We start from the raw sequence: 10,947 nt of genomic DNA on the forward strand, positions 1-10,947 counted from the left end.
GTGGCAGCAAGTGACCCAGTGGCGTAATCTGCCTCCCCAGTCCCTTCACGCCTTTCTCACCCATGGACAATGCCATGCTTCAGTGCAACTGCGGCAGTTTCTTCCACCATCTTGCTGAGCTCCGATAACTTCTCAGTCTTCACCCTTTCTTCTGCATTGCTCTTCAAGAAACTTGGTTTCCAGCAATGCGAACCCCCACCTTCCGTGGCTATCAGGGTTATTATAAGAACTGAGCAGCTTATGAAAGGCTATCTGGTGGCGTCTGCATCTACGTCCTTCACTCTTTTCACAGCGAGTCTGTCTCTCTACAAATACCCTTACAGGCTGTCACTGTTTGGGTGTGGATGCCACAGGCTGTTACTGTCAGCAGTCTGTATCTTCCACTGGATGGTGATGTCCCGCAGAATCTCCTGGCTGCGCTGATAGCCCAATTGCCGCCACCTTTCCTGTTACTGGGCGACTTCAATGCCCATAACCCTCTGTGGGTGGATCGGTGGCAATGGGCAGAGGCAGCACCATTGAGCATGTATTGGCACAGCTCGACCTTTCCATTTTAAGTGATGGTGCCTTCATACATTTCAGTGTGGTGCATGGCACGTACTCAGCCATCAACCTTTCGATCTGCAGCCCTAGCCTCTTACCATCAGTCTAGTGGAGTGTGCATGACGACCTGTGTGCTATTGACCACTTTGCGATCTTTCTGTCACTGCCACAGCGTCACTCTTCTGGGAGCCCTTGCAGATGGGCTATGAATAAGGCTGACTGGGACTTGTTCTCCTCCATTGCCGCTATTGAGCCTCTTTCCAATGAAGTCATTGATGCGGTGGTTCACTCGGTCACCACCGGCATTGTTACTGCCGCAGATTCTACCATTCTCCTTTGCTATGGTTCCACTGGGCGGAGGACTGTGCCTTGGTGGTCGCCAAGGTGATTAAAGATCGCAGGCGGGCGCACCAGCGTCACAAGCAGCATCCATCATTAGAAAACCTCATCGCCTTTAAACGGCTCCGTGCGTGGTCTCACCGCATCATTCGCCAACACAAGCAGGAGTGCTGGGAAAGGTATGTCTCCACCATTGGCATCCATATCTCTCCATCGCAGGTTTGGGCCAAGATTAGGCGCCTCTATGGCTATCAGAACCCTGTCAGCATCCCTGCGCTCTCACTGAATGGAGCAGTTTGTACTGACTCTGATGTAATTGCAAACCGCTTAGCAGAGCATTTTGCTCTGAGTTCCGCTTCTGCGAATTACCCACTCGCCTTCCACTCCATTAAAGAGCGGTTGGAATGCAGGAGCCTTTCATTAGACATGCGCCATCCTGAACCCTACAACCATTCAGTGAGTGAGAATTCCACAGTGCCCTAGCTGCTTGCCCTGCTACAGCTCCTGGGCCAGATCGCATCCACTGTCAGATGCTGAAACACCTATCAGTGGACTGCCAGGGATGCCTCCTCGACCTTTACAACCATATCTGGGTCGAGGGTGAGTTTCCGTCGCAATGGCAGAAAAGCATTGTTATCCTCGTTTTGAAACCTGGCAAGAACCCATTGCAGGTGGACAGCTACCGCCCCATTAGCCTCACCAACGTTCTTTACAAGTTGCTCGAATGCATGGTGAGCTGGCGGTTGAGCTGGGTACTCGAGTCTCGGGGCCTTCTACCTCTGTCTCAGGGTGGGTTCCGTAAAGGCCGCTCTGCCGCCTACAATCTGGTGAGCCTGGAGTCAGCCATCTGTATGGCCTTTGCCCGCTGTCAGAACATCGTCGCTGTCTTTTTTGAAATGCTGAAGGCATCTCTATGCTTCATGGTTGGGGTCTTCGGAGTCCGCTGCCAATTTTCATATGAAATTTTCTGTCGCATCGTACATTCCGCGTGCAAGTCGCGGCCTCCCATAGTTCCCCCCGAGTTCAGGAGAACGGGGTACAACAGGGATCTGTCTTAAGTGTCTGCCTGTTTTTAATTGCAATTAACGGGCTCGCTGCGGTGGTGGGAACGTCTGTCTCAGCTTCCTTGTATGCTGATGACTTCTGCCTCTACTATAGCTCCATTGGCATTGCAGCTGCTGAACGTCAGCTGCAAGGCGCTATCCGCAAGGCGCAGTCTTGGGCTGTAGCGCATGGCTTCCAGTTTTCGGCTGCCAAGACCTGCGTTGTGCATTTCTGCCGGCGACGCTCTGTTCACCCTGATCCGCGGCTTTATCGGGCGTACTTCTTGTTGTGGTGGAGACAAATTGGTTTTTGGGTATGGTTTTTGATGCTCGGTTGACTTGGCTCCCACATATTTGGCAGCTTAATGTGTTGGCGGCATCTTAATGCTCTGCGATGCTTGAGCCACACCAGCTGGGGCGCCGACCGATCTACCCTCTTACGGCTCTACCACGCGTTAATCCAGTCAAGTCTGGATTATGCGAGCCTGGCTTATTGTTCGGCATCCCCTTCTGCGTTGCAGGTGTTGGACCCAATCCTTCACAGCGGGATACGACTTGCCACTGGTGCTTCCCAGACCAGTCCTGTGAACAGCATACTTGTGGAGGCAGGTGTCCCTCCACTGCAGTTACGGCGCCAAAGTTTACTGGCCGCTTATGCTACACATGTTTGTAGCTTGCCTGGGCATCCTAATTATCGCTCCTGTTCCCTCAGTCGATCGTCCATCTCCCAGAACGTCGGCCCCGGTCGGGTTGTACGATCGCGGTCCGCATCTGAGAGCTTCTCTCTGGGCTTGGGGTTCTCCCTCTTCCATCTCCTGCGTACACCCTCGTGGTTTCTGCCCAGCCCTTGCCTTCGGCTTGAATTGGCACAGGGCCCAAAGGACTCACTCCCTCCGGAGGCCTTCTGCCGCCGCTTTCTTTCCATCCTTGCCACGTATCAGGGCTCTGGCGTTGTTTACACTGACAGTTCGATGGTTGCTGGTCGTGTCAGATATGCTCTCACTCTAGGGGACCATTACGAACAACACTCATTGCCGGCTGGCTGCAGCGTTTTCACTGCTGAGCTGGTCGCCATCTTTCGTGACCTAGAGTATATCCGCTCCTGCTCAGGTGAGTCCTTCGTTATCTGTAGCGACTCCCTGAGCGGTTTACGAGCTATCGACCAGTGTTTCCCTCGCTCTCGTCTGGGGATGGCTGTCCAGGAGTCCCTCCATACTCTTGCCCGTTGCGGCCGCTCTGTGGTCTTTGTGTAGACCCCTGGTCATGTCGGCATCCCGGGCAATGAACGTGTTGACTGCCTGGCCAAACAGGCCACCAGTGAACCAACTCTGGACATTGGCTTCCCGGAGACTGATTTGCGAGCACTCTTACGCCGCAAAGTTTTCGCGCTTTGGACGCTGAATGGAGCGATCTGACCACACCTAATATGTGCTGTCAAGGAGACGACGACTGTGTGGCGGTCTTCCATTCGAGCCACTCGCAGGGACTCAGTTGTCCTTTGTCGGCTCCGCATTGGCCATACCCGGCTGACGCACAGATACTTACTGAGCCGTGAGGACCCACCTCTCTGTCGCTGGGGGGCGGCTTTGACGGCGGTCCACATTTTGTTGGCCTGTCCGCTTTTAGCTGTGCTCAGGCAGACATTTGCGCTGCCTGATACGCTCCCTGCCCTTTTAACAGATGACACTGCCATGGCAGGCTTAGTTTTGCGTTGTATTTGGGCAGGTTTTTTTTTATCACTTACTCTGAGTGTTTGTCATTTTTTTGTTATGAGCCTGGCCTTAGGACTATGATTTTAGACTGTGTCATTTTTAGTGTGTTTCTAGGTGGTTGATTTTTCCTTTTTTGTCTCTATGGTCGGCCAACCTCTGTCACACTGTGTGTGATTTTAATTCCTTTTGTCAGGTCTCTGTCTGCGTCTTTTTTGTACTATATCGTCTGTTGTCTTTTCTATAGTTCGTTTTTATTCTGTGTGGGTGTTTGAAATTTTGAAAAAAGGGACCGATGACCGTAGCAGTCTGGTCCTTTCAATCCCACAAACTAACCAACCAACCAACCAAATACATGAGAATAGCGGAGCACCAATTTGGTAGCGCTCGAATGCAGTGTTCATGGTGTATCATTCTCGGTAGAATCTATATTATCTTAGTTTAGAAATAATTTTCACTTCGTTGAGGTTTCAGCGACAATGAGGCTCTAACTCTGGTTGACAAACGTGTAGTTCCTGTAAAGGTGGAGCAGCATTTTCGGTACTGGCAGCGGCAGCAGTCTGAAAGATTAACTGAACTGGCCTTGTAACGTCCAAAACTGCCTTGCTGTACTGGTTCTGCGAACAACTGAAAGCACGGGAAACTACAGCCATATTTTTTTCCCGAGAACATGCAGCTCTACTGTATGGTTAAATGATATAAGGTAGAATATTCAGGAATATTGTCCCCTATTAGGATCTCAGGACAGGGACTACTGAGGAAGATGTCGTCATCAGGAGAAACAAAAGTGGCATTCTACAGATCGGAGTGTGGAATGTTAGATCCCTTAATCGGGCAGGTAGGTTAGAAAATTTGAAAAGGGAAACGAATAAACTGAAATGGGATATAGTGGAAATTAGTGAAGTTCTGTGGCAGCAGGAATAGGATTTCCAGCCAGGTGAATTCAGGTTTGTAAACACAAAATGAAATAGGTTTATTGGAGGAGTAGGTTTAATAATAAATAAGAAAACAGAAATGTGGGTAAGCTACTACAAACAGCAAAGTGGCAAGCCGAGACAGACAAGATGTCCATGCCTATCACGGTAGAACAAGTTTACATGCCTACTACCGTAGCACATGATGAAGAGAGTGTTAAAAATACATGGGGAGATAAAAGAAATTATTCAGCTAGTTGAAGGAGACGAAAATTTAATCGTGATGGGGGCCTGTAATTCGATAGAAGGAAAAGGAAGAGAAGGAAAAACAATAGGTGAATATGGACAGGAGGAAAGGAATGAAAATGGCTTAAGAATCACAAAAGTAGGATGTATACGTGGACGAAACCTGGTGACACTGAAAGGTTTTAGACTGATTATATAAAGGTTAAACAGAGATTTAGAAACCAGATTTTAAATTGTAAGACATTTCCAGGGGCAAATGTGGACTTTTCTGAGTGAACATTGCCCGATGACCTGTGAGGAGGCTACTGCGTTTTAGTTAAATGCTCTGTTTTTTTAAATTTATTTATTAGCACACACACTTTGCAATGACGATTGCTACAAATCTCCACTGGCCTCATTATATACACTAATAACAATTTTGTACAGTTTATGAAGGCGCATAATATTCGATCAATTTTCTTGCTTCAGAATTTAATTTTAATCTGGCTGCAGGATGGTTTCATAACTTTTTAATTGCATAATTGACAACGGAAATTCCATTCCTAACCTCAGGTGCACCTTAACGACACATGTAATTGATGGTAGGTATTATATTCCCTACAACACCTGGCTTTCAACCGAATGCCAAGCGTGCAAGCTCTACGTCCACAACGCCAAACTGTTCCCCCAGTAGTGAGGTGTTAATTTTGTGTGGTTTCATGTATGTGGGATTTGCACTCTTGTCAATCGATTTAAGGCCAGATGTGATTAGACGTGTACTTAAGATGCGTCTGAAGATAGGAATGATATTCCCAAAAGCGATCCTCAAATATAAGACCATCATGCAGTCAGAGATTGCTGTATTTACAATTGCTTATCATTCGCATATGGCTGCATTGCTATCCTCCAGTATTATGGATAGTTAATATAAATGTTACAACTTTTTTTTAGAATGAGAGTTTCACTCTGCAGTGGAGTGTGCGCTGATATGGTAGAGCACTTGCCCGCAATAGGCAAAGGTCCCGAGTTCGAGTCTCGGTCCGGCACACAGTTTTAATCTGCCAGGAAGTTTCAATCTTTCTTTTATATAGCCATTAAATTTTTCACATTTATAGGATCTTACAATGATCACAATGTCATAGAACTGTTAAACTTATGATCTTTCCTGTGTGTGTTTTTCCAAACTTTTCTGTTTGTGGTTTTACTTCTGTTTTCTGGCATAATTTTTGCTTGTGAGATATACATGATGTCTCCTTTTTATTGACAGACAATATGCTACGCATTACATGTTATACTGGTCAGTCCACATTCTTCTCTGCCTTAGTATTTCGTATAGGTTGACTCTTCCACAGAAGATTACAGCAACCAGACACTTTTTACAATGCTATTTATTTATTTAAACAGCGCCGTTACCGGTTTCGAACCGATAGGTTCATCTTCTGACGGCTAGTTCACGTTTTAAATTACCTTTAGAGTTTTGTTTCCCCCACCTGACGAAATTTCCTTGGGTGGTGATGCCCTACAACCAAAACAAATGTAAGACAATGTCTCTTTAATATTAATTGCGCCTCATGACGATATTAAGTGACGTAAACAAATAATAATAAGTATTATTATTAAATGGGAGATGTTTCAGTTATTTACAATGAACTATCGTCACCACCCCAAGGAAGTTTCTTGAGGTGGGGAAACAAACACCTAATGTAAAACGTGAACTGGCAGTCTGAAGATGAACCTATCGGTTCGAAACCGGTAACGGCGCTGTTTAAATAAATAAATAGCGTTGTAGAAAGTGACTAGGCAACGGCCTTGCCACAGTGGATACACAGGTTCCCGTGAGATCACCGAAGTTAAGCGCTTTCGGGCGTGGCCGGCACTTGGATGGGTGACCGTCCAGCCGCCATACGCTGTTGCCATTTTTCGGGGTGCATTCAGCCTCGTGATGCCAATTGAGGAGCTACTCGACCGAATAGTAGCGGCTCCGGTCAAAGAAAACCATCATAACGATCGGGAGAGCGGTGTGCTGACCACACGCCCCTCCTATCAGCATCCTCAGCTGAGGATGATACGGCGGTCGGAAGGTCCCGATGGGCCACTTGTGGCCTGAAGACGGAGTGCTTTAAAAAGTGGCTGGTTGCTGTAATCTTCTGTGTAGAGTCAATCTATATTTTGTACACAGCAGCGGGCTCTAAATGTCAGTTTTTGACAAAATAGTCTTAGTTTGTCGTTTATGAGCATCAAAGTTTCTTCATTTTTTTATCATTTTATTCGTCATAACGAAGTATGGCCACTATGCGAAGTAGTCATCCGTAACCCTCCTACAGGTATTCCAGACGCCACTAGTGATCGTGCATTGTTTTAGAGAACTAGACGTTGCTACAAGTGACAATAACAATTACAAGGCATTACCAAGACTAGGTTCGCAAATATCGTAGTGGGAATTGCAGCAATTCAGAGAAAAACCTTTTAGAACCTTACATTTGTGCAGACAGAAAAGAGAGAGGTCAGTACCTAGGTACCAGCGGAATGCTGCAGGTAGGTGAGTGGAGATGAACGTTAAATTAATTTCCACGCTGAGCTCCGTGTTGGTGGTAACTGGGGCGTCCGCAGTTAATTGGAGGAGTCTGAAGTTCCACCTCGCCAGGGACGAGTTAAATGATTCGGTTACCGGCCATAAAACTCTGCGGGTATCACCTGCAGTCGTGTTCAAAAGCGCGGCGCCCATCACGGGAACAACTGCAATCACTGCGCTGGAACAATTGCCGGCTGAGCTCGTTCTCATTGTCTTGTTGACTCTAACAACAGAACTGCAATTCCCTCTTGCTATCGCTCACCGTTCGCAAACGCTGCTATTGAATTTGTTAAAAACGAAAACACTAGCTTCCACGATCACTTTATTCGCAGCACCATGAAGCACCCCTTGAAACGAAATGCAGCGCAGTAAAAACACGTGGGTGGTGCATTCTCGATAATGCTCAACAATTTCCTGTCATCTGGACAAAATCAACAGATGTAAAGGTAATTTTGGGAATACACTAATTAAATGCTGTAAAGCCGTTGAATGAATGTATCAAGTAGAGTATGTGATTGTGAAAAAGATATTTCGAAACCGGATTTTAAACCATAAGACATTTCTAGAGGTGAATATGGACTCTGGTCATAATTTATGGGCTATGAACTGCAGATTAAAATTGAATAAATCTGCTGAAAGGTGGGAAATTTAGAAGATAAGATGAGAGAACCATAGGTTACAAACGGAACATCAGGCTACGATTGAAACACGCCAAAGTAATACAACAGTAAATTAATGGGTACCTTTGAGACCAGAAAAATGAAGGCGGTAGACGATCAAATACGCAAGGACACAACACCCAGGAGAAAACCTTGAGTAATACACGGAATACGGAATTAAATTGACGAAAAGAGAAAATATATAAAAATGCAGCAGATGAAGCTGGCAAAAGGTAATACAGACGTCTAAAGAAGTAGACTGACAGAAAGTGCTAAATGACTAACAAGGTTCAGCTAAAGCAGACACGAGAAACTGTAAAAACATATGACTGTTGGGCAGATACATTGTTGCCTATAGGAAAATTAAAGAAACTTTTGAAGTAAAGAGAAGCAGCTGTATGATTATCAACTCTCAGCTGATAAGCCAGTACGAAAAATAAGGGATAGCCGAAAGCTGGAAACGATAATGATTCTTGTGGAAGTGAAAGAATAAGTAATTTGATACGATAGCTCAAGAAGAATTTGACAGAGCACCGAAAGAACTAAGACGAAAGAAGACACTGAGAAGACAGCATTCACTCAAAGTTATTTAAATCTTTGAGGCTAAACTATTCTTCCTGATACGCAGGGTGATTCAAAAGTCATATCCCATAGGACAAATAGGATGAACCAGAACTCCACAAACTAACTTTCAGGGGAAGTAGTGCCGACGCAATACAAGAACAAAATTTATAATAAACATTGACCCTAAAACGCACTCCATAAGAGCTAGGAGGACTTCATCAACGATCCTGTGAAACAAATTTCTTCTACTGCAAGTTCTTTGCTTTTCGCATTTTGAGAGTTATAGATCAAAACACGAAAAAATCACCGATAAACGTGGACTCTGAAATATGTACCCTACGCAGTGTTAGCACTTATTCATTTTCGCTACTGTGAAACACGTCTTATTTACGGAATACGTGCTCATGCCTCTTACGGTATACACTTTAGAGCCCTTTTTTACTGGTATTTTGTATTTGTTTGGTCCATATTACCACCTCTGAAAGTTTCTCCTGTGAGAAATGGTTTTTGAATTACCTTGTATGGGACGGGGAATTTCCGTCAGACATCAAAAGGAATGTAATACTTACAACTTCAAAGAAGACTCGTGGTGGCAGATGTGACTAGTACTGAACCATTTGTTTTGAGAACTACAGTTGCAAGATTCTAATACATTTACTGAAGCATGGTAAATCTGGGAGGAACTGACGTCGAAGAAGCTCAGTTTAGGTTCCGGAGAAATTTAAAAACATATGTACTCTATGACGTACTTAAGATGAAACGCCAAGAAAGGCAAGCCTACGCTTATTCCAGCCACAGATTTAGAGAAAACTTTTGACATTGTTGATTACAAAGCTTTTCTTGAAATTATGGAAGTAGCTGAGAATAAAATACATGGAGCGGAAGAAGACCAACAACATCCACAGAAAGCAGACAGCAATTATAAGAAACGAAGGACATCAAACGGGAGTGACACGGGGCTGTAGTCGATCCCCGATGTTACTCAGCCAGTAGCAAGCAGAAAATTGGAAAGAGAATTAAAATTCAGGGAGAGGAAATTAAAACTTTGGGTTTATCAGTGACACTGAAATTCTGCCAGAGATAGAAAACGACGTAAGCTTTTTAGATGTTGTGCTACAGAAGGAGGCTGAAAATTGGATGGACGCAGGGGTCTTTTTTCTGTCTGCTTCCCTTGCGGGAGAAAAATACTTTTTCACTATTCGTTTGTATCCCATCACTGACTACTGCAGACGCTACATCACACTCTACACGCACACACACACACACACACACACACACACACACACACACGCGCGCGCGCGCGCGCGCGCGCGCGCGCGCGCGCACGCGCGCGCGCGCGCGTGCGCGCACGAACGCACACTGTGTTCTCTAAATATTTAAGTAAAATTTAAGAGATATGGTTTAACTGACCTTTTAAATAATTGCATTTTAGTTGTCTATTTAACATCATTGGGCTATGTATTGTAACGAAGATATGTGTTCGAAGCGCTCTCAGTGTTCAGATAAGGTAAACACTGCACACAACAGTAAGGAATTCAGATGAGGAATTGACCACTCTAAGAAGGGCAATGACATTAGTTAAAGAGAAAAATATGGTTAAAAGATAGGTTCCGGAGAGGAAATTAACAGCAGCAGTCGAACTATTTGGACTGATCGACGCCGCAAAGATCTTCTACAAATATTCAGGAAACGCAAGTATTGCAGCTGTTTAAGTTACATACCAATAGCAAGTGCAGCCAAGATAAAGCGAATTGGTACTGCAGAAGCCTGAAGAAATTTCAAAGGAAACTGTCGTCGAAAGGACAGATCAGCATACAGAACTGACTACAAGAAAATGTATGTCAAAATTTTTCACCTATAAGACTACAAAGGTAATTCCATCTACAAACGCAGAACAGATAGTGGATCTTTAGGAACAGAACACTAAGGATCGCTGTAAGGGGGATTGTAGGAAATCGATATCGATTTCGATGATATAAGAAACCCATTGCTGACAAAACTTCGTATGACTGCTATCAAGTAAGAGATACAGAATAAATAACGTTTCTTCTGAATTATCAGAACCAATGATTATTCTCACTTAGCTTGTTATATCTACGAGAATGTAAACATACCGTCGATAACTCGGAAGAATATCATCCACTCACGGGAGATAAATGTGAAAACTACCGTGTTGTTGTTGTTGTTGTTGTTGTCGTGGTCTGCTGTCCAGAGAATGATTTGATGCACCTCCATGCTACTCTATCCTGTGAAAGCTTCTTCATCTCCCAGTACCTACTGCAACCTACATCCTTCTGAATCTGCTTAGTGTATTCATCTCTTGGTCTCCCTCTATTTACCCCCCACGACGCCCTCCAACACTAAATTGGAGATCCCTTG

This window comes from Schistocerca piceifrons, chromosome 2, assembly GCF_021461385.2.
Source record: "Schistocerca piceifrons isolate TAMUIC-IGC-003096 chromosome 2, iqSchPice1.1, whole genome shotgun sequence".
Classification (NCBI taxonomy): domain Eukaryota; kingdom Metazoa; phylum Arthropoda; class Insecta; order Orthoptera; family Acrididae; genus Schistocerca; species Schistocerca piceifrons.